This window comes from Paramisgurnus dabryanus, chromosome 18 (genome assembly GCF_030506205.2).
Source record: "Paramisgurnus dabryanus chromosome 18, PD_genome_1.1, whole genome shotgun sequence".
NCBI classification, from domain to species: domain Eukaryota; kingdom Metazoa; phylum Chordata; class Actinopteri; order Cypriniformes; family Cobitidae; genus Paramisgurnus; species Paramisgurnus dabryanus.
The window spans coordinates 11043016-11067967 of NC_133354.1; the positions used below are offsets into that span (position 1 = coordinate 11043016).

Sequence of the window (24952 nt, forward strand, 5' to 3'; positions counted from 1 at the left end):
TTTTTATTTTAGAAATGAAACTGGGCGGCACATGTGGCTCAGTGTAGCACTGTTGCCACACAGCAAAAAGAAATGAAACTGTGTGATTTGACCACAAGAGGGTTTCATTGTCCACTTCTGTTCAGCGGAGGAAAGAAAACTAAAACATGCACTGAGCAGTTTTATCACATTTATTTAACTTTTTAAAGAATTGTGATTGCTTCATGATATTTTTATTTATGAGCAAACTATCACAGAGTTTGTGTTTCATTTATTTAAATGTAAAACTTAAATATAAAACTTAAACGTATATCATGTAAAAAAATTATGAAACAAAATGTTACAAAGTTAAATCTGTAAATAAGTTATTAATTTATTTACAAATGTTTAACCTACTTTGTGTATTGCGTGTTTGACTTTATGTGGAGCTGTTTTAATGTTTATTCTTTAAGGTATTACACAAAGAGTGATTTAGAGGCATGAAAGTACATTTCTTCATAATATTTATATATATATTTTTTCGATTTATGTGTTGGCCGTATAAGTCACCAAATTCAACTTTATATTATCCTAATCACTGTTTGCCTAAAACTCAGTAGTCTGAAACATGTTTTTTGTTCTAATTGTACAGTGCTTAAATATATATATATATCCAGGGCGCGAAGCTCCCATCCCACCACATCCCAAAGATGCTCTATTGGGTTGAGATCTGGTGACTGTGGGGGCCATTTTAGTACAGTGAACTCATTGTCATGTAGAAACCAATTTGAAATGATTCGTGCTTTGTGACATGGTGCATTATTCTGCTGGAAGTAGCCATCAGAGGATGGGTACATGGTGGTCATAAAGGGATGGAAATGGTCAGAAACAATGCTCAGGTAGGCCGTGGCATTTAAACGATGCCCAATTGGCACTAAGGGGCCTTAAGTGTGCCAAGAAAACATCCCCCACACCACCACCAGCAGCCTGCACAGTGGTAACATGGCATGATGGATCCATGTTCTCATTCTGTTTACGACAAATTCTGACTCTACCATCTGAATGTCTCAACAGAAATCGAGACTCATCAGACCAGGCAACATTTTTCCAGTCTTCAACTGTCCAATTTTGGTGAGCTTGTGCAAATTGTAGCCTCTTTTTCCTATTTGTAGTGGAAATGAGTGGTACCCGATGGGGTCTTCTGCTGCTGTAGCCCATCCGCCTCAAGGTTGTGCATGTTGTGGCTTCACAAATGCTTTGCTGCATACCTCGGTTGTAACGAGCTTGAATCAGTCAACCCATTCTCCTCTGACCTCTAGCATCAACAAGGCATTTTCGCCCACAGGACTGCTGCATACTGGATGTTTTTTTTTCCTTTTCACACCATTCTTTGTAAACCATAGAAATGGTTGTGCGTGAAAATCCCAGTAACTGAGCATATTGTGAAATACTCAGATCAGCCCGTCTGGCACCAACAATCATGCCACGCTCAAAATAGCTTAAATCCCCTTTCTTTTCCATTCAGACATTCAGATTGGAGTTCAGGAGATTGTCTTAACCAGGACCACACCCCTAAATGCATTGAAGCAACTGCCATGTGATTAGTTGATTAGATAATTGCATTAATCAGAAATTGAACAGGTGTTCCTAATAATCCTTTAGGTGAGTGTATGTATCAATCCTTAATAAAAGAATGGTTAGATGAGGAATGGGTGTATGGATATCTATCTCCCTTACAAAAATTAACCATGGTTTTACTACAGTTAAAACTTAAAAAACAGAATAGTACTGATCTATGTCCAAAAACAAGTTGTTACAACAGGCCCTCTGTCTGTTACAATTAACCCCACGCATGGGGTAACTTGTAACATTTGGACTTCTGTAACTTTTGGCAGATGTTGCTCAAGCTATTATTTTTAACAAACCATACACTGTAAAAAATCCAACTTTAAAATGTTCATTCAACAAACAAAATTAAGTAACTTGAACAAAGATTTCTTTGTTGAAGGGCGTCAAATTGTCAATAGAAAGTTGCTTATTACCTAATCAGTTTAAGTTGGTTCAACTTGTTGGTTTAAGTTGACATTACTCAGTAAATTGAGTTATGTGAACTATATCATCCAAGAGTTGAGTAAATTCAAAAAAACTGTGCAGCAAGTTGCCTTGAAAATTTAAGTTGAGTCAACTTTTTATTTTTTACAGTGTTACACTGTGTCTCCACCCTTTTGTTACGGATTGTAGCTGTACTGTGTCAGATGAGAACTCGTCCTTCCTGCTAAGGCTGGTTTTCTCACATGTTTTTTTATGAGTTTTCCTTACCCATTGACCAAGTCTGTGCCATGTTGGCTGGCATGCTTTTGTTGTTCTTTGCTTTTCTGTGTTTTCTTTGTTTCTATTCAATGTAAAGCTGATTTAGAACAATTAACAATTGTAAAAATGCTATATCAATAAATCTGAATTAAATTAAACTTTTTAAGGAATTATATTTTCATTTTCATGCACATAAGCTGTACACGAACAAACCAATTTGTTGTTTATACAACCTTATGCTGCATTCCTTTAAAGACAACAACATTCCTCATCTTCAGTCATGCACAATATTAACACAATATCTATGGGATTTAAATCCTGCCAGGATTCAAAACTGAAAATAAAGCTCTGAAAGGTTGAAATTTAGTGTTCGCAAACTCAAAATCTTACAAAAAAAAGTTTTGCAACATGGAAAAATAAGATTTGCAAGCTTGCAAAATTTAAAAAAATAAAAATATATCTGCAAACATTATGTTGTTTTTGAGATTTCCTTTTTCGGAACCACAACATCTTTTTTACGATGTTGCGCAAACAATTTTTCAGAGTTTCAAATTTGTCAGTGTTCTCCCACTGTATAGTTTGTTTTCCAGGTTTGAAACCTTGTAAATGGTGAACTGAAAACTGGTGTGCAAATAGGTTAAAAAAAGTTTTGAAACTCTGAAAACTGAGGTTTGAAAGGGCTAAACTTATTACATTACATTACATTTGCACTCCTTTGCAGACTATTTTTTCAGAGCTAAGTTTACAACACCCACTTTGCGGAGATACGCCCACAAAGTTGCGAGCTTGCGACTCACGTGATTTGTGGCAGCGTTGTCATGCAGCTCTGCTCTGAAACTCTGAAACTCAGACTGAGCGAAAATGAAGCCTCGCAACCTCACAACTTAAAAAAAAGCGTGGAGGGAGGGCCTTCTGCTCTTGGCCAATGCTTTGCTGTCTGCTGATGTACAGTCCAATCACAAGTCGTGTTTACTGGAAAGGTGGGATTGACCGACTTCTCCGCCAATGACGAAAGCGCACAGGATACGCAAACAGATGCACGGCTCTCTGGCCACAAATCGGTCAATTAACGCCACTAAACAAACCAATAAACCAATTTTCTTCAATTTCTTTATTAAATAATAAGATTTTAAACATCTGTTTATTCTTGTATTTGTAACTGTGTTGAACTGTGTACCGCTGGTTGCGGTAGCCGAACGGACTGCGTACGTGAGCCGCGAAAGCAGCCCGTTAAAGTAACTAAAGGTGTGAGCCCCGACAATACATTTCCGCTCTTTTGTATTATTATTCTAAGGTATGTCCTTTCAATTTGGGAAAACTAATCTGTTGCTGATAACCGATGAATTAAAAGGAAATCCGTATTGCTTTAATACATCATTTAACAGCTGAGCTAAGCCTGGTTGCTGTACTGTGGCCATTGTGGATCCGTTTTTGATTGTTAATTAAACATGATTGCCCATACGATTATTTTACTTATACTGTGTACCAGTGGCGGATGCAGAACGTGACATATGGGTGGGCATGGATTAAGTCCGGGTGGGCCTGAATCTATGGGTGTCACTTTTGAATAAGAAACTATAACAAGTCTATAAAATTCGTCATAACTTCAGGAATCACAAGCGTATTGGTGAGAACACTAATTTAAACAGCATACACACACACCCGAACTGCACGTCACATTTTTGACATTATTGATATACTTTAAATTGTAATGCAACATGACATTAATTAAGCCTTTTTGGTAAAAACAAATTATTGGGGTGTCATAGCCTACAAAAACGAACCTGCACACAGTGACAAGAAATATAAATGAACACAAAAAACCTAATACTTTTTAAAATAGCCTATTAAAACTGTTTACGTAAATTAAGCTACTAAATGCTTAAAATGAAGCTAACATCATATTCTCTTCATGCAAATCACTAAAAATATATTTTCGTTCTCACATATTTAAGTTAACTTACTAAATAAAGAAAGAAAAAGGGAATTGCTAGAATAATGTTTGACTCTGAGGTTAAACGAAATGACAAATAAATAAACATTTAATATACTTTTTGATGAGCATAAAAGCAAGCGGGTAGCCTACTCATGAAGAGCGGAGCCGAGGAGCGCGCATATCAGACGTGAACACGAAAGGAATAATGGGTTTAATTATGCTTTCACTTCATTTCCTGACAGTTTACCTTGTTAGTAGGGATAGTAATGACTAACAAGATGACACCGAATTACATACAATATAATTACCTAACTAAATCTGAGAGAATGCAAACACATTACAATATATTTTCCTCCGCCCGACGGGCAGGGCGCAGATACATTTTTGTAGCCCTGCATAGGTTTGTTTTGTAGAAAGACTTTCTTTAAAGTGAATTTCGTTTTGTATAAATTGTATCTTAATATTAATCAATGTTTAATCAAACAATTGCCTTGATTTAATAAATAAGAAGCAAACCAAGAACGTATGTGGTGTGGATTGAAGTGAACCCGCTATATTTCCGCAGCCTACGTCTTTCTGCTTTTAATGCATTTCTTAAATTAATGTCTCAATTACACAGTAGGCTTATAGGTTGTTATGATAGGCTATTTGTTGCTTAAAAGCAATAGGCTATATTGTATAAAGTGTAGCAATAAACGTGCTGTGACTTATAGTGCTGAGTTAGAGAGCTGGTAGGCTGTATCAAACAACATCACTGTGATCAGACCTTTTCTTTCTATTTTTTTACCCCGCTGTCATATTTTTTTGTGTGTTTATATAATTGAGAGGAAAGCGCGCAGCACATATTGATAACGTGTTGTTATTCAAAATACGTTTTCCACTTGCTTGCAAAAAAGTTCTCAAAGTGATCATTGCTGAAAGCTGCTCGGGAATATTTTTCTCATTAGAACCATAATGTAACGCAACATTCAACTTCTTTATAATAGTTTTTAAATAGTTATCAGGCTTACTTATAATTTTACTGTCTTTAACATAACATGCAATAAAATACACCATATGAAGTAGTATCCATGTCTAACTATACAGAGTAGTATTTTTTTTACATTTCTGATTGGGCGGGCCAGCTGTCAATCTGGGCGGGCCCAGGCCGACAATTGTAGTTTTTTAGAAGCAAAATGATTGCAAGCAACACAGACGCAACAACGCAGAGGCACAATAATACTACTGATGTGATGAAGTCACAGGGTCTATTTTTCAAACTATTCATAGCGGCTTTAAGGAGGCTAAATCATCATGGACATGAAATAATCGTATTAGCTTATATGCTAAAGAAATGTGTTTGTCATTTTCAAATCACATTTAGTAGCCTAATGTGTCAATATATATTTATATTCTTATCATTTATATGATATATAGGCTAATAATAATAATATTTATAGATAATAAATAACGTCCAACACATGCACAAAGAGCCGCATGTTCGACCTTTTCATTGAAAACAAATAAAGTTCCCCTTCCCCACGATCTTCGTCCTCATCTTCTCAACCTGTATATGCCGTGAACTTGGACATTTTTGCTAACAAATTTCATTGACTTTCTTCTTTACTTCGCTACTTTTCTCTTTTGAGATCCGCTTTCGTATTTTAGAGACATCTCATGAACTCCTCCATTTGACCAAATGACGCAGTTTGCTTATTAAGCATTCAAAACAAGCAGGCCAATTACTGGACACCTTCAGAAATGTTAAGCAATAATGGATATTTTTATTGAATAGTCTAGACAACATTTTTAATAATGCTCACTAATGATCATGCAGGGTTCAGTAAGTGAGAGATTTTCTTGCGCAGGAACTGCATCCACGCACGGACATTCAAAGTAAAGCGATGAGGTGTAATTTTAAAGGGACTATAAACTCATTATGCGGTGGTTATTTTTTTTCCGGCATCACTGCCCCCCCCCATATTTTACAAGAATAAATAAGGATATTTATTAGAAATAATGTGTTAGTTAAAATCTTATTTTATTTGATGTATAGGTTAAACCTAAATAATATCTGTACATTTTACACAAAAATATCTGTTAAATTTGGGGACAAACCAAAATAAATGACAACAAATTATTTCTAATATATATCTTAAATCACCTACTGACATTAAGAGATTTTATTAAGTTTCTTTAGTCTTTTATTTTAGTGATATTTATAAAGCCACTGAATTATTTCTTACTCAACTCAACTCAACTCAACTTTTATTTATAAAGCACTTTCAAAACCATTAAAATGGACCAAAGTGCTGTCCATAAGTGTAAAACAGCTTTAAAATTACACATAAATTCCAATAATACTAAAAACAAACAACAAAACAAAACATCATCACATGACACCACAAATCAAACACATAATCACTCACAGTTCCCAAACCCTATCAGATACCGAACGCTTTATAAAATAGGTAAGTCTTCAAACCCTTTTTAAAAGTCTCCATGCTTGGCAGGGATTTCAGTGGTAGCGGCAAATCATTCCAAAGTGCAGGGGCCGCAACAGAGAAGGCTCGATCTCCACTACGCCTCAATCGAGACCGAGGGACGGTTAGCAGCATATACTGAGAAGATCGTAATTGGCGTTGAGACCGATATGGGATCAACATATCATTTATGTATGTAGGAGCTTGATTGTGTAATGCTTTAAAAACAAACGTTAACACCTTGTATTGGATTCTGAATTTAACCGGTAGCCAGTGAAGGTTTATCAATACAGGTGTTATGTGATCACGTTTTCTTGTATTTGTTAAAAATCTCGCTGCAGCATTTTGAACATACTGAAGACGAGTAACCAGTGATTCACTTATGCCTAAATAAAGAGCATTACAATAATCTAACCGGGTTGATAAAAAGGCATGCAGAACAATCTCCAAATCATTGTATAAAAGGATTGGTTTTAATTTGGTCAATTTCCTCAACTGAAAAAAAGATGATTTCACGACGCTATTAACTTGGCGATCAAAGCGCATTTCAGAGTCAAAAATTACACCGAGATTTCTTACATGGCTACACATATTATTGGTCAATAGTCCACAATTTCCAGCCGAACTATTCCCAGGCTGTTTATTCCCAAACATAATAAACTCAGTCTTATCGTCATTTAATTGTAAAAAATTATTTGCTAGCCATCCCTTTACCTCAGTCAAGCACCTATGAAATTTACTTAGTGATATACCACCATCACACTCCAATGGAAAATACAGTTGTAAATCATCAGCATACAGGTGATAATTGATGTTATATTGCTTAAAAATGGAACCAAGGGGTATCATGTATAATGAAAACAAAGTCGGACCAAGAATTGATCCCTGAGGAACGCCCCAAGAAATTGTCGCTGATGCAGAGACATGGTTTCCAATTTTTACCGAACATGTCCTATCGTGCAAATACGATGAGAACCACTTAAGGGCCACGCCATTGATCCCTACATAATCTCTGAGGCGCTCTATTAGAATTGTATGATCCAGGGTATCAAAGGCTGCACTTAAATCCAACATCATTAAGGCAACATTTTTTCCAGAGTCTATACCTAACAAAATATCATTAGTCACCTTTAATAAAGCTGATTCTGTGCTATGTTTGGTTCTAAATCCAGACTGAAAACATCCATTATATTATTTTCCATCAAAAAATCTGTAAGTTGATTATGGACAACTTTCTCTAAAATCTTATTCATAAAAGGCAATTTTGATATAGGTCTAAAATTTTTAAAATCCTTTGGGTCCAAACTCATTTTCTTTAAGACTGGTTCAATGACAGCATGCTTAAACCCTGTTGGTACAATTCCTTGAGATAAACTACTATTGATAATCAATAGTACACTGGAACCAATAGTGTCTACAACTTCTTTAAACAACCGCGACGGGAGAACGTCATTTAGTGAGGTAGTCGGTTTTAGGTGGAGTATTATTTTTTCCAACTGCGGTAATGTAATCGAATCAAATTTACTTAAACAATGAGATGACTTAATTTTATGAATTATATCACTACCAACAGGCCAAATATTCAATCGGATAAGAGCAACTTTATCAATAAAATATTTTAAAAATCTGTCACACAGGTCCCTAGACGGGGTCGGGAAAATATTAAAAGACGGCCTCAGTACCTTATCTATGGTTGAAAATAATATTATTTGCTATAATTCGTGCAAAATATGAAGATCTAGCAGCTTTAACAGCGTTTTGATAATTAGATAGAGACTCTCTAAGAATATCATAAGATACTTGCAATTTATCTTTCAGCCACTTACGCTCTGCATGCCGACAAATCCGCCTCAAATTCCGCGTCACATCATTTAACCACGGTTCTTTTTGAACTTTTTTACTTCTCTTATTAAAAGGTGCAACGTTATCTAAAATCTCTGAACAAACACAATTAAAAGAATTGACCAATTCAAAAACGCATCCACAATGGCCACACCGCGGTCAAGCCAGCCGCTGTTCGAAAATACATGGTCAAGCCAGCCGCATTTCAAATTAAGCGTGTGCGCCTATTACTATACATACGGTAATTTCAAGAAAAGCAGAAAGAACGCGCTTTTCAGAGCGCTTGGTTTCCTCTCGCTCGCTTTCTCTCTCTCTCGCTCTCTCTCTCTCTCTCTCTCTCTTTGTCTCTTTCTTTCTTTCTCTCTCTCTCTCTGTCTGTCTCTCTTTCTCTTTCTTTCTTTCTTTCTTTGTTTCTTTGTTTCTTTCTTTCTCTGTTTTTTTCTCTTTCTTTCTCTCTTTCTGTCGTTCTCTCTCTGTCAATTTTCAATTAAAGAACTTTATTGGCATGATTGTGTCACTTACTATATTGCCAAAGCATTATACATAAAACAAGAAACATACAGTAACACAATATTAACAAACATTAAGGTGCAATTAAGCTAAGGTGCTGGGTGATGGATGAAGTACTACTGCAAATAAAATAAAATAGAATCAGAGGATATTTGCAATATAAAGTAGACTTTGAAATATAAACATATGAAGTATACAAATGTACATTTATGGAGGCACATGAGAGGTAAAATAAAAGTACTGTACAAGATCAGGGCTGTAGATTATTTCTGATGGTGTGTAACTGATTAATGAATTTAGCAGCAGCTGATGGGTGTCTGTCTTCCCCCAGTAACATCTTAATTTGATCTGAATCTGAAGAGCTATGAAACTCTGCTATGAGCTTTGAGATTTTGTCTCTCTCTGTCCCTTTCTCTTTGTCTCTCTTTCTCTCTTTCTCTCTCTATCTCTCTTTCTTTCTTTCTTTCTTTCTCTCTCTCTGTCTCTCTCTCTTTCTCTCTTTCTTTTTTCTCTTACTTTCTTTTTCTTTCTTTTTTCTCTTTCTTTTTCTCTTTCTTTTTCTCTTTCTTTCTCTCTTTTTGTCTTTCTCTCTTACTCTCTCTCTCTCTCTCTCTCTCTCTCTCTCTCTCTCTCTCTCTCTCTCTCTTCCTTTCTTTCTCTTTCTTTCTCTCTTTCTGTCTTACAGTATAAACACTTAATTTAAATAAAGTATAAAAAAACTATGATCTGTTTTTGAAGGGGACGTCCCATACAGTATGCATAGCTCATATTTAACCATTTCACTGCATCATTTTCGAAATATATACCATCACTCCACTTCAGAGGCCTATAAACATTTCATTTCAAAAGAGTAGAAAAAAAGGATGATCTGTTTTTTAAGGGGACGTCCCATACAGTATGCATACCTCATATTTAACCATTTCACTGCACCATTTTGGACATATATACCATCACTCCACTTCAAAGGCCTATAAACACTTCATTTCAAAAGAGTAGAAAAAAATTATGATCTGTTTTTGAAGGGGACATCCCATACAGTGTGCATACCTTATATTTAACCATTTCACTGCACCATTTTCGAAATATATACCATAACTCCACTTTAAAGGCCTATAAACACTTCATTTCAAAAGAGTAGAAAAAAGGATGATCTGTTTTTTAAGGGGACGTCCCATACAGGATGCATACCTCATATTTAACCATTTCACTGCACCATTTTCGAAATATATACCATCACTCCACTTCAGAGGCCATAAACACTTCATTTCAAAAGAGTAGAAAAAAAGGATGATCTGTTTTTTAAGGGGACGTCCCATACAGTATGCATACCTCATATTTAACCATTTCACTGCACCATTTTGGACATATATACCATCACTCCACTTCAAAGGCCTATAAACACTTCATTTCAAAAGAGTAGAAAAAAAGGACGATCTGTTTGTGAAGGGGACATCCCATATAGTACGCATACCTTATATTTAACCATTTCACTGCATCATTTTGGAAATATATACCATCACTCCACTTCAAAGGCCTATAAACACTTCATTTCAAAAGAGTAGAAAAAAAGGATGATCTGTTTTTGAAGGGGACGTCCCATACAGTATGCACACCTCATATTTAACCATTTCAATGCACCGTTTTGGACATACTGTATATACCATCACTCCACTTCAAAGGCCTAGAAACACTTCATTTCAAAAGAGTAGAAAAAAAGGATGATCTGTTTTTGAAGGGGATGTCCCATACAGTATGCACACCTCATATTTAACCATTTCACTGCACCATTTTGGACATATATACCATCACTCCACTTCAGAGGCCTATAAACACTTCATTTCAAAAGAGTAGAAAAAAAGGATGATCTGTTTTTGAAGGGGATGTCCCATACAGTATGCACACCTCATATTTAACCATTTCACTGCACCATTTTGGACATATATACCATCACTCCACTTCAGAGGCCTATAAACACTTCATTTCAAAAGAGTAGAATAAAAGGATGATCTGTTTTTTAATTGGACGTCCCATACAGTATGCATACCTCATATTTAACCATTTCACTGCACCATTTTCGAAATATATACCATCAATCCACTTCAGAGGCCTATAAACACTTCATTTCAAAAGAGTAGAAAAAAAATGATGATCTGTTTTTTAAGGGGACGTCCCATACAGTATGCATACCTCATATTTAACCATTTCACTGCACCATTTTGGACATATATACCATCACTCCACTTCAAAGGCCTATAAACACTTCATTTCAAAAGAGTAGAAAAAAATTATGATCTGTTTTTGAAGGGGACATCCCATACAGTGTGCATACCTTATATTTAACCATTTCACTGCATCATTTTGGAAATATATACCATCACTCCACTTCAAAGGCCTATAAACACTTCATTTCAAAAGAGTAGAAAAAAAGGATGATCTGTTTTTGAAGGGGATGTCCCATACAGTATGCACACCTCATATTTAACCATTTCACTGCACCATTTTGGACATATATACCATCACTCCACTTCAGAGGCCTATAAACACTTCATTTCAAAAGAGTAGAATAAAAGGATGATCTGTTTTTTAATTGGACGTCCCATACAGTATGCATACCTCATATTTAACCATTTCACTGCACCATTTTCGAAATATATACCATCAATCCACTTCAGAGGCCTATAAACACTTCATTTCAAAAGAGTAGAAAAAAAGGATGATCTGTTTTTTAAGGGGACGTCCCATACAGTATGCATACCTCATATTTAACCATTTCACTGCACCATTTTGGAAATATATACCATCACTCCACTTCAAAGGCCTATAAACACGTCATTTCAAAAGAGTAGAAAAAAAGGATGATCTGTTTTTGAAGGGGATGTCCCATACAGTACGTACACCTCATATTTAACCATTTCACTGCACCATTTTGGACATATATACCATCACTCCACTTCAAAGGCCTATAAACACTTCATTTCAAAAGAGTAGAAAAAAAGGATGATCTGTTTGTGAAGGGGACATCCCATACAGTATGCATACTTCATATTTAACCATTTCACTGCACCATTTTGGACATACTGTATATACCATCACTCCACTTCAAAGGCCTATAAACACTTCATTTCAAAAGAGTAGAAAAAAATGATGATCTGTTTTTGAAGGGGACATCCCATACAGTATGCATACCTCATATTTAACCATTTCACTGCATCATTTTGGAAATATATACCATCACTCCACTTCAGAGGCCTATAAACACTTCATTTCAAAAGAGTAGAAAAAAAGGATGATCTGTTTGTGAAGGGGACGTCCCATACAGTTTGCATACCTTATATTTAACCATTTCACTGCATCATTTTGGAAATATAAACCATTACTCCACTTCAAAGGCCTATAAACATTTCATTTCAAAAGAGAAGAAAAAAAAGATGATCTGTTTTTGAAGGGGATGTCCCATACAGTATGCACACCTCATATTTAACCATTTCACTGCACCATTTTGGAAATATATACCATCACTCCACTTCAAAGGCCTATAAACACTTCATTTCAAAAGAGTAGAAAAAAATGATGATCTGTTTTTTAAGGGGACGTCCCATACAGTATGCATACCTCATATTTAACCATTTCACTGCATCATTTTGGAAATATATACCATCACTCCACTTCAAAGGCCTATAAACACTTCATTTCAAAAGAGTAGAAAAAAATTATGATCTGTTTTTGAAGGGGACATCCCATATAGAATACATACTTCATATTTAACCATTTCACTGCACCATTTTCGAAATATATACCATCACTCCACTTCAAAGGCCTATAAACACTTCATTTCAAAAGAGTAGAAAAAAGGATGATATGTTTGTGAAGGGGACATCCCATACAGTGTGCATACCTTATATTTAACCATTTCACTGCACCATTTTCGAAATATATACCATCACTCCACTTCAAAGGCCTATAAACACTTCATTTCAAAAGAGTAGAAAAAAAGGATGATCTGTTTTTTAAGGGGACGTCCCTTACAGTATGCATACCAATGGTGCAGTGAAATTATTAAATATGAAGTATGCATACTGTATGGGACGTCTTCTTGAAAAACAGATCATATTTTTTTTCTACTGTTTTGAAGTGAAGTGTTTATAGGCCTTTGAAGTGGAGTGATGGTACATACAGTATGTCCAAAATGGTGCAGTGAAATGGTTAAATATAAGGTATGCATACTGTGTGGAATGTCCCCTTCACAAACAGATCATCCTTTTTTTCTACTCTTTTGAAATGAAGTGTTTATAGGCCTTTGAAGTGGAGTGATGGTATATACAGTATGTCCAAAACGGTGCATTGAAATGGTTAAATATGAGGTGTGCATACTGTATGGGACGTCCCCTTCAAAAACAGATCATCCTTTTTTTCTACTCTTTTGAAATGAAGTGTTTATAGGCCTTTAAAGTGGAGTGATGGTATATATTTCCAAAATGATGCAGTGAAATGGTTAAATATAAGGTATGCATACTATATGGGATGTCCCCTTCACAAACAGATCGTCCTTTTTTTCTACTCTTTTGAAATGAAGTGTTTATAGGCCTTTGAAGTGGAGTGATGGTATATATTTCCAAAATGATGCAGTGAAATGGTTTAATATGAAGTATGCATACTCTATGGGACGTCCCCTTCACAAACAGGTCATCCTTTTTTTCTACTCTTTTGAAATGAAGTGTTTATAGGCCTTTGAAGTGGAGTGATGGTATATACAGTATGTCCAAAATGGTGCAGTGAAATGGTTAAATATAAGGTATGCATACTGTATGGGATGTCCCCTTCACAAACAGATCATCCTTTTTTCTACTCTTTTGAAATGAAGTGTTTATAGGCCTTTGAAGTGGAGTGATGGTATATATTTCCAAAATGATGCAGTGAAATGGTTAAATATAAGGTATGCATACTATATGGGACGTCCCCTTCACAAACAGATCGTCCTTTTTTTCTACTCTTTTGAAATGAAGTGTTTATAGGCCTTTGAAGTGGAGTGATGGTATATATTTCCAAAATGATGCAGTGAAATGGTTAAATATAAGGTATGCATACTATATGGGATGTCCCCTTCACAAACAGATCGTCATTTTTTTCTACTCTTTTGAAATGAAGTGTTTATAGGCCTTTGAAGTGGAGTGATGGTATATATTTCCAAAATGATGCAGTGAAATGGTTAAATATGAGGTGTGCATATTGTATGGGACATCCCCTTCAAAAACAGATCATCCTTTTTTTCTACTCTTTTGAAATGAAGTGTTTATAGGCCTTTGAAGTGGAGTGATGGTATATATTTCCAAAATGATGCAGTGAAATGGTTAAATATGAAGTATGCATACTCTATGGGACGTCCCCTTCACAAACAGATCGTCATTTTTTTCTACTCTTTTGAAATGAAGTGTTTATAGGCCTTTGAAGTGGAGTGATGGTATATATTTCCAAAATGATGCAGTGAAATGGTTAAATATAAGGTATGCATACTATATGGGATGTCCCCTTCACAAACAAATCATCCTTTTTTTCTACTCTTTTGAAATGAAGTGTTTATAGGCCTTTGAAGTGGAGTGATGGTATATATTTCCAAAATGATGCAGTGAAATGGTTAAATATGAGGTGTGCATACTGTATGGGACATCCCCTTAAAAAACAGATCATCATTTTTTTCTACTCTTTTGAAATGAAGTGTTTATAGGCCATTGAAGTGGAGTGATGGTATATATTTCCAAAATGATGCAGTGAAATGGTTAAATATGAAGTATGCATACTCTATGGGACGTCCCCTTCACAAACAGATCATCCTTTTTTTCTACTCTTTTAAAATGAAGTGTTTATAGGCCTTTGAAGTGGAGTGATGGTATATATTTCCAAAATGATGCAGTGAAATGGTTAAATATGAGGTATGCATACTGTATGGGACGTCCCCTTAAAAAACAGATCATCATTTTTTTCTACTCTTTTGAAATGAAGTGTTTATAGGCCTTTGAAGTGGAGTGATGGTATATATTTCCAAAATGATGCAGTGAAATGGTTAAATATGAGGTGTGCATACTGTATGGGAAATCCCCTTCAAAAACAGATCATCCTTTTTTTCTACTCTTTTGAAATGAAGTGTTTATAGGCCTTTGAAGTGGAGTGATGGTATATATTTCCAAAATGATGCAGTGAAATGGTTAAATATGAGGTGTGCATACTCTATGGGACGTCCCCTTCACAAACAGATCATCCTTTTTTTCTACTCTTTTGAAATGAAGTGTTTATAGGCCTTTGAAGTGGAGTGATGGTATATATTTCCAAAATGATGCAGTGAAATGGTTAAATATAAGGTATGCATACTATATGGGATGTCCCCTTCACAAACAGATCATCCTTTTTTTCTACTCTTTTGAAATGAAGTGTTTATAGGCCTTTGAAGTGGAGTGATGGTATATATTTCCAAAATGATGCAGTGAAATGGTTAAATATGAAGTATGCATACTGTATGGGACATCCCCTTCAAAAACAGATCATCCTTTTTTTCTACTCTTTTGAAATGAAGTGTTTATAGGCCTTTGAAGTGGAGTGATGGTATATATTTCCAAAATGATGCAGTGAAATGGTTAAATATAAGGTATGCATACTATATGGGATGTCCCCTTCACAAACAGATCGTCATTTTTTTCTACTCTTTTGAAATGAAGTGTTTATAGGCCTTTGAAGTGGAGTGATGGTATATATTTCCAAAATGATGCAGTGAAATGGTTAAATATGAAGTATGCATACTCTATGGGACGTCCCCTTCACAAACAGATCATCCTTTTTTTCTACTCTTTTGAAATGAAGTGTTTATAGGCCTTTGAAGTGGAGTGATGGTATATATTTCCAAAATGATGCAGTGAAATGGTTAAATATGAGGTGTGCATACTGTATGGGACATCCCCTTCAAAAACAGATCATCCTTTTTTTCTACTCTTTTGAAATGAAGTGTTTATAGGCCTTTGAAGTGGAGTGATGGTATATATGTCCAAAATGGTGCAGTGAAATGGTTAAATATGAGGTATGCATACTGTATGGGACGTCCCCTTAAAAAACAGATCATCATTTTTTTTCTACTCTTTTGAAATGAAGTGTTTATAGGCCTCTGAAGTGGATTGATGGTATATATTTCGAAAATGGTGCAGTGAAATGGTTAAATATGAGGTATGCATACTGTATGGGACGTCCCCTTAAAAAACAGATCATCATTTTTTTCTACTCTTTTGAAATGAAGTGTTTATAGGCCTCTGAAGTGGAGTGATGGTATATATGTCCAAAATGGTGCAGTGAAATGGTTAAATATGAGGTGTGCATACTGTATGGGACATCCCCTTCAAAAACAGATCATCCTTTTTTTCTACTCTTTTGAAATGAAGTGTTTCTAGGCCTTTGAAGTGGAGTGATGGTATATATTTCCAAAATGATGCAGTGAAATGGTTAAATATAAGGTATGCATACTGCATGGGACGTCCCCTTCACAAACAGATCGTCCTTTTTTTCTACTCTTTTGAAATGAAGTGTTTATAGGCCTTTGAAGTGGAGTGATGGTATATATTTCCAAAATGATGCAGTGAAATGGTTTAATATGAAGTATGCATACTCTATGGGACGTCCCCTTCACAAACAGATCATCCTTTTTTTCTACTCTTTTGAAATGAAGTGTTTATAGGGCTTTGAAGTGGAGTGATGGTATATATTTCGAAAATGGTGCAGTGAAATGGTTAAATATAAGGTATGCATACTATATGGGATGTCCCCTTCAAAAACAGATCATCCTTTTTTTCTACTCTTTTGAAATGAAGTGTTTATAGGCCTTTGAAGTGGAGTGATGGTATATATTTCCAAAATGATGCAGTGAAATGGTTAAATATAAGGTATGCATACTATATGGGATGTCCCCTTCACAAACAGATCGTCATTTTTTTCTACTCTTTTGAAATGAAGTGTTTATAGGCCTTTGAAGTGGAGTGATGGTATATATTTCCACAATGATGCAGTGAAATGGTTAAATATGAAGTATGCATACTCTATGGGACGTCCCCTTCACAAACAGATCATCCTTTTTTTCTACTCTTTTGAAATGAAGTGTTTATAGGGCTCTGAAGTGGAGTGATGGTATATACAGTATGTCCAAAACGGTGCATTGAAATGGTTGAATATGAGGTGTGCATACTGTATGGGACGTCCCCTTCAAAAACAGATCATCCTTTTTTTCTACTCTTTTGAAATGAAGTGTTTATAGGCCTTTGAAGTGGAGTGATGGTATATATTTCCAAAATGATGCAGTGAAATGGTTAAATATAAGGTATGCATACTCTATGGGACGTCCCCTTCACAAACAGATCATCCTTTTTTTCTACTCTTTTGAAATGAAGTGTTTATAGGCCTTTGAAGTGGAGTGATGGTATATATTTCCAAAATGGTGCAGTGAAATGGTTAAATATGAGGTATGCATACTGTATGGGACGTCCCCTTAAAAAACAGATCATCCTTTTTTTCTACTCTTTTGAAATGAAGTGTTTATGGCCTCTGAAGTGGAGTGATGGTATATATTTCGAAAATGGTGCAGTGAAATGGTTAAATATGAGGTATGCATCCTGTATGGGACGTCCCCTTAAAAAACAGATCATCCTTTTTTCTACTCTTTTGAAATGAAGTGTTTATAGGCCTTTAAAGTGGAGTTATGGTATATATTTCGAAAATGGTGCAGTGAAATGGTTAAATATAAGGTATGCACACTGTATGGGATGTCCCCTTCAAAAACAGATCATAATTTTTTTCTACTCTTTTGAAATGAAGTGTTTATAGGCCTTTGAAGTGGAGTGATGGTATATATGTCCAAAATGGTGCAGTGAAATGGTTAAATATGAGGTATGCATACTGTATGGGACGTCCCCTTAAAAAACAGATCATCCTTTTTTTCTACTCTTTTGAAATGAAATGTTTATAGGCCTCTGAAGTGGAGTGATGGTATATATTTCGAAAATGATGCAGTGAAATGGTTAAATATGAGCTATGCATACTGTATGGGACGTCCCCTTCAAAAACAGATCATAGTTTTTTTATACTTTATTTAAATTAAGTGTTTATACTGTAAGACAGAAAGAGAGAAAGAAAGAGAAAGAAAGGAAGAGAGAGAGAGAGAGAGAGAGAGAGAGAGAGAGAGAGAGAGAGAGAGTAAGAGAGAAAGACAAAAAGAGAGAAAGAAAGAGAAAAAGAAAGAGAAAAAGAAAGAGAAAAAAGAAAGAAAAAGAAAGTAAGAGAAAAAAGAAAGAGAGAAAGAGAGAGAGACAGAGAGAGAGAAAGAAAGAAAGAAAGAAAGAGAGATAGAGAGAGAAAGAGAGAAAGAGAGACAAAGAGAAAGGGACAGAGAGAGACAAAATCTCAAAGCTCATAGCAGAGTTTCATAGCTCTTCAGATTCAGATCAAATTAAGATGTTACTGGGGGAAGACAGACACCCATCAGCTGCTGCCAGGGCCGCCTTAACCTAATGTGAGGCCCTGGGGCTGAGAGGTTTTGGAGGCCCCCCATACCCTCAATTTATAGTCTCATTTTGAAAAAAAAAGTGTAATATCTATGTAATCTACATCACAAAATGTAGTTTTCCCTCTTTGACCCAGAAAACACCATATTATCATTAATAACATATCACTGAGCCCACTTGAGCATAAACACAAGACACTTTATTTAACAACCACAAACAGCAACTTGTGGTGAAAATAAAACCAAAAGTATATATGTTTATAAGCTTTATGTTTATATAGTTTTTAGAATATACAAATTTGCAGAAAATTGCCACTCACTAACTAAATGCTCACCACAGTTGTAAAAATATAAGAAGTTAAAGTTAGTTTTAATGTGAAAATGCATTAATGTTAACAAAAGATAAGTCTTTATAGACAGAATCTTGTTTTTTAATCAGTTATTTATTTTGTAGGCTATTGAAGATATAGTATGCATTGTATTTAGTATTTATGCATACTACGCATGTAAAACGAACACGTATGAATATGCACAAAACAGACAGGGAACATGTATATAAGATCTTTAGATAAGGAGATTATAAATATGAATGGTGCGATCAGGGGATGATCATTTGAGATGGTCTTGTCACGCTTTGAGTTGCACATTTACCGTTGCGTCGTCTTTCTAAACCAGATGTGTGTACTGTGAGCTTACATCGCGTCAAACTACAGCGCTCCAGCTGCGCACGCGTCACTGATATAAACGCGAGTAAACTTAAACTTTATAACAACGAACAGCATTAATGTTCTGGAACCCCATTTTTATTTGGCGGCACAGTTTCTTGCGCACCGTTGGAGAGACTTCTGCATGCCAGAGACGCAGCTGTACGAGCACAGAGAGAGTGAGCGCGCGCGCGAAAGAGAGAGAGAGACCTGCACCTCAGTGCTTATTATGAAATTTCGGAAATCACTCTTTCATTTGTTGGTGGATTATTTCCCGTTTCTCTGTCACACTCACTCTTACATGCAGGAATGCCAAGTTGACAACGCGCACTTAATTACATTACACGGAATAGAAAAATCTGTTACGTCTGATATTTTATTTCACAGTAAGTTACCACGGACCAATCAGCAGCCATGTAACGTGCAGTTAGAGTGATTGACAGACAACCTGACAAGTTAAAAAACAAAATGAACGTGAACTTGGGAGGCCCCTGAACTTGGGAGGCCCCTGGGCTTCAGCCCAGGTAAGCCCGTGCATTAAGGCGGCCTTGGCTGCTGCTAAATTCATTAATCAGTTACACACCATCAGAAATAATCTACAGCCCTGATCTTGTACAGTACTTTTATTTTACCTCTCATGTGCCTCCATAAATGTACATTTGTATACTTCATATGTTTATATTTCAAAGTCTACTTTATATTGCAAATATCCTCTGATTCTATTTTATTTTATTTGCAGTAGTACTTCATCCATCACCCAGCACCTTAGCTTAATTGCACCTTAATGTTTGTTAATATTGTGTTACTGTATGTTTCTTGTTTTATGTATAATGCTTTGGCAATATAGTAAGTGACACAATCATGCCAATAAAGTTCTTTAAATTGAAAATTGACAGAGAGAGAACGACAGAAAGAGAGAAAGAAAGAGAAAAAAACAGAGAAAGAAAGAAACAAAGAAAGAGAAAGAGAGACAGACAGAGAGAGAGAGAGAGAGAGAGAAAGAAAGAAAAAAAGAAAGAAAGAAAGAGACAAAGAGAGAGAGAGAGCGAGAGAGAGAGAGAGAGAGAGAAAGCGAGCGAGAGGAAACGAAACCAAGCGCTCTGAAAAGCGCGTTCTTTCTGCTTTTCTTGAAATTACCGTATGTATAGTAATAGGCGCACACGCGTAATTTGAAATGCGGCTGGCTTGACCATGTATTTTCGAACAGCGGCTGGCTTGACCGCGGTATGGCCACAGTACAGCAAGCAGGCTTAGCTCAGCTGTTAAATGATGTATTAAAGCAATACGGATTTCCTTTTAATTCATCGGTTATCAGCAACAGATTAGTTTTCCCAAATTGAAAGGACATACCTTAGAATAATAATACAAAAGAGCCGAAATGTATTGTCGGGGCTCACGCCTTTAGTTACTTTAACGGGCTGCTTTCGCGGCTCACGTACGCAGTCCGTTCGGCTACCGCAACCAGCGGTACACAGTTCAACACAGTTACAAATACAAGAGTAAACAGATGTTTAAAATCTTATTATTTAATAAAGAAATTGAAGAAAAATTGTTTATTGGTTTGTTTAGTGGCGTTAATTGACCGATTTGTGGCCAGAGAGCCGTGCATCTGTTTTCGTCATTGGCGGAGAAGTCGGTCAATCCCACCTTTCCAGTAAACACGACTTGTGATTGGACTGTACGTCAGCAGACAGCAAAGCATTGGCCAAGAGCAGAAGGCCCTCCCTCCACGCTTTTTTTTAAGTTGTGAGGTTGCGAGGCTTCATTTTCGCTCATTCTGAGCATGGGCGGAAATCCCGGGGGGGTCGGGGGGGACAGGACCCCCCCTATATGAGGGTTGTCCCCCCTAAATTATCATTAGAATATGTGTATTGAAAATAATTTAATGATTTATAATACTTAAACTAGTTGTGTAAGAAGTGAAACAATACAAATGCAAACGGAGCAACAACAAAAAAACGTTTTAAATATTTGGATTCCCCCTCCCTTGCCTCACAGTGGTTTGGTCCACTGCCCACGCCCCTTTTACCTCACCACCACACATTCCGGTGGTAGAGAAGTGTACGGAGCCGACGCGTTAATAAGCTATATACAATACAACGTTTCCCATCACTTATCAGTTTATCCTCATATGTTTTAAAACTGGACTATTTTGACATATAAACATGAACATATTTCGTTTTCTGAGAACAGAAGCAGATAAACGATCAAGAAAACATTTTTATGCATTCATGCAGAGGTGAGGCAGAGCTGAAAGTAACAAATTACATTTACTCACCTTGCTGTAACTGAGTTTTTTGTGTACTTTTACTTTGAGTAGTTTTTAAAATCTGTACTTTACTTTTACTTAAGTATGTTTAAAGTATTGTTGGTTACTTCGCTACATGTTAAATCATATCCGTTACTGAGTAAAAATAAATAAAAAAGTAAGGTGATAAAGACGCGCCACGGTCGGATGATTGATTGATGGGCGGGGGAACGCGCAAAAAGAACCATGGAGAGGGACGAGACAGGCGCAGGCTAATGCAGACCCTCAATTCAATTCTTACGAAAGAAACCCCTGGCCATTGACGCAAAGCGATTGTTTCATTCAGGTAGGGTTCATGCTCTTGAGTACGGAGTTTGAGAATTGCCGACCGTGTTTAACCGCTAATTTGCACGATGCATTTTTAATACATGCGCATTATCTTCCGAGGTCTAGCAGCTTCGCGTCAAGTCAAACAACTTGAGAACGTCCTCGAGAATGCGCAGATCATTAGACATTGCAGAGAGAGAGAGAGCGCGAGAGAGATAGATTGAAAGACATCAGGTACACAGGTCTGGGAGCTAATAAACGTGTAAAGGATGTATAGTGTATAGCCATGGCACTCATCTCATTATATGTTCATTTATGTATATAGTTTAATAACAATGTATGTTACCAGCAATACATCAATTACAACCTTCATATAATGATTGTATTTACTAGCTGCTGACCTCATATTATTTTTGCTTCAAAAGTGCATAACTCACCTGTAAAAATCATTAAATAATTCCATAAATGTTTCTTAGTTATAAAAAGCTTTTTATTTTATTAACATTTGTTATTGCACTTTAATTGTAGAGATGTTTACAATTAAAAACATAGTTTGAGATGTATATATCCTTCCTTTGTGAACTATACTAGAAACCTCTCCCCGCTGTAAAAAAGTAACTCTTAAAATTAAAATGACTTTTTACTTGAGTAGATTTTTAGACCAGTAACTTTACTTTTACTTAAGTAAAATATTATTAAAGTAACTTTACTATTACTTAAGTAGAAAATTGTATTACTCTTTTCACCTCTGCATTCATATGTATTAAAATTAAATTTGCGTCCGTTCATAGAGAAAGAGAAACGTTTTCTATCTGTACCCATTTCCTTGCAAGTACAATTTTGCCTGTATTATTGGTGTCCCCTTCAAAAATTGTTCTTGAAAAATTTTATGTTTATTGTCCCCCCCAACATTTAGATGAGATTTTCGCCCCTGATTCTGAGTTTCAGAGTTTCAGAGCAGAGCTGCGTGACAACGCTGCCACAAATCAAGTGAGTCGCAAGCTCGCAATTTTGTGGGCGTATCTCCGCAAAGTGGGTGTTGTAAACTTAGCTCTGAAAAAATAGTCTGCAAAGGAGTGCAAATGTAATGTAATGTAATAAGTTTAGCCCTTTCAAACCTCAGTTTTCAAAGTTTCAAAACTTTTTTTAACCTATTTGCACACCAGTTTTCAGTTCACCATTTACAAGGTTTCAAACCTGGAAAACAAACTATACAGTGGGAGAACACTGACAAATTTGAAACTCTGAAAAATTGTTTGCGCAACATCGTAAAAAAGATGTTGCGGTTCCGAAAAAAGAAATCTCAAAAACAACATAATGTTTGCAGATATATTTTTATTTTTTTAAATTTTGCAAGCTTGCAAATCTTATTTTTCGATGTTGCAAAACTTTTTTTGTAAGATTTTGAGTTTGCGAACACTAAATTTCAACCTTTCAGAGCTTTATTTTCAGTTTTGAATCCTGGCAGGATTTAAATCCCATAAAATATCATCCCTTGAGCAAAGCAGAATCCACCTGGGTGTATACATGCACTGTAAAAAAATGCAGTGCAAAGTGTAAACGACTTGGTTTTGCAAGTCATTTGAACATACTATTTTAAGTTAAGTCAAGAAAAGTTGTTATAACTGATATTCATAGCAGTGAAAGATCAAAAACTTTTATTCCTAGGCAAATACTACATTCTGACTGCAGAAATGCTGATCTGAAAACATTAGCTTAGCTACGTCACAAATCAATCATTTGGTTGACAACATTTTTGAAAAATGATTCAAAACATATTAACATTTTTTTTTTAATTAAACAAGTAATATGTCAAAATATGATTACCTTCCAATTTCGCCAAAAACACTTTAGAGTGAGTTCTTTGTCTCTGACATCCAATTAACAAAAATTGTAGTTGATTAACATGTAGTGGATTTTTTACATACCTTAACCAGATGGCTCAATCAGTTAGGTTCTCCTCTCAATAAAATATAGTGACTCAAAATGTGTGCAACCATTTGTATGATTATACCAAAGTATGATAAATGCCTGTTAAAACAACACATTTAATGTATGAAAATAACGTTCAGTTTTCCCAAGATGGCGCCCGCATGGATATTTGATCCAGACGTGAACGGTAAGTGTTCCTTTTTAATAAACTGCCTGTACACTTGCAAAGTTGTCAATGCTTCGGTTTACATATAGAGACCCTCATTGTGCTACAGTGTAAGTGTGGTGTTATTTTGAGCATTATTAGTAGTATAGACATAGCAATTTTGATTTTAATGCACCGATGCCCCGAAGGCTACCATAACATGCTAATTTGCATTTAGCAATAACACTGGTCACTAGTGAAGCAAAGTCCGATTCATTTTCGCGAACCGGCTCTTTTCGGACAGTTCGGCTCATTGAACCGGTTCAACCGGTTCCTGACGTCATCAAGAAATGACATTACTACGCATTTATTGTATCAATGAAACATTCAAATTAAATCGTTTGTGTCAACACATTAAAACATTTAAATAGATAGTTGTTTTTTGTGAAGGCATAGCTGATTTATTGCCTTGCATTCACAAGTTAGTAATGTTTGTGGTCACATCGCGGATCATAAATAATAAATAAATAGTGAATGCCAGATATAACTGACCAGTTTTGACAAGCCTACAACTTGAATAATTCAATTCAATTCAGTTTATTTACCAGACTCATGTCCAAAAAAAACACACAAGACAGGACAGATAAAAATAGAGAAAACATACAAACAATTAAAAAGAGTAAATACAAAAATTAAAATACATACAAACATTTCAACCAATGCATTCTCAACCTGGATGTGTACCTGGAGCAACTCACTAAGGGATTTGAGAGTGCCACCATGATACTGTTTGAAGACTTATCCAAACGCTGCATAAACTTAAACATCAAATTTCGTATAAGTGCCTTTAATGTAATCACTCCAACAGATACAAACATCAGACTAGCACTCCCTCCTCTGGGAACCTTGAGTAAAATTCTCATTGTATCATTGTAGGCAACTTGTACCTTATGTATGCTGGATTTTTTATAAGAAGACCACAGATGGGCAGTATAGAGTGATGTACAGTAAGCTTTGAACAGAGATTCCTAAAAGACACTGATGCACAATTG

General features: G+C 35.8%; 1 protein-coding gene across 1 annotated transcript in view; it reads left to right on the plus strand.

Moving 5' to 3' along the window:
• Positions 1-1431: 1431 nt before the first annotated feature.
• LOC135721841 (beta-1,3-galactosyl-O-glycosyl-glycoprotein beta-1,6-N-acetylglucosaminyltransferase 4-like) overlaps positions 1432-24952 on the plus strand; it is a 67756-nt gene continuing 44235 nt past the window's right edge. Inside the window, exon 1 of the mRNA XM_073812563.1 lies at positions 1432-1620. The gene's annotated coding sequence lies outside the window, so the exon portion shown is untranslated. The remainder of the gene's footprint in view (positions 1621-24952) is intronic.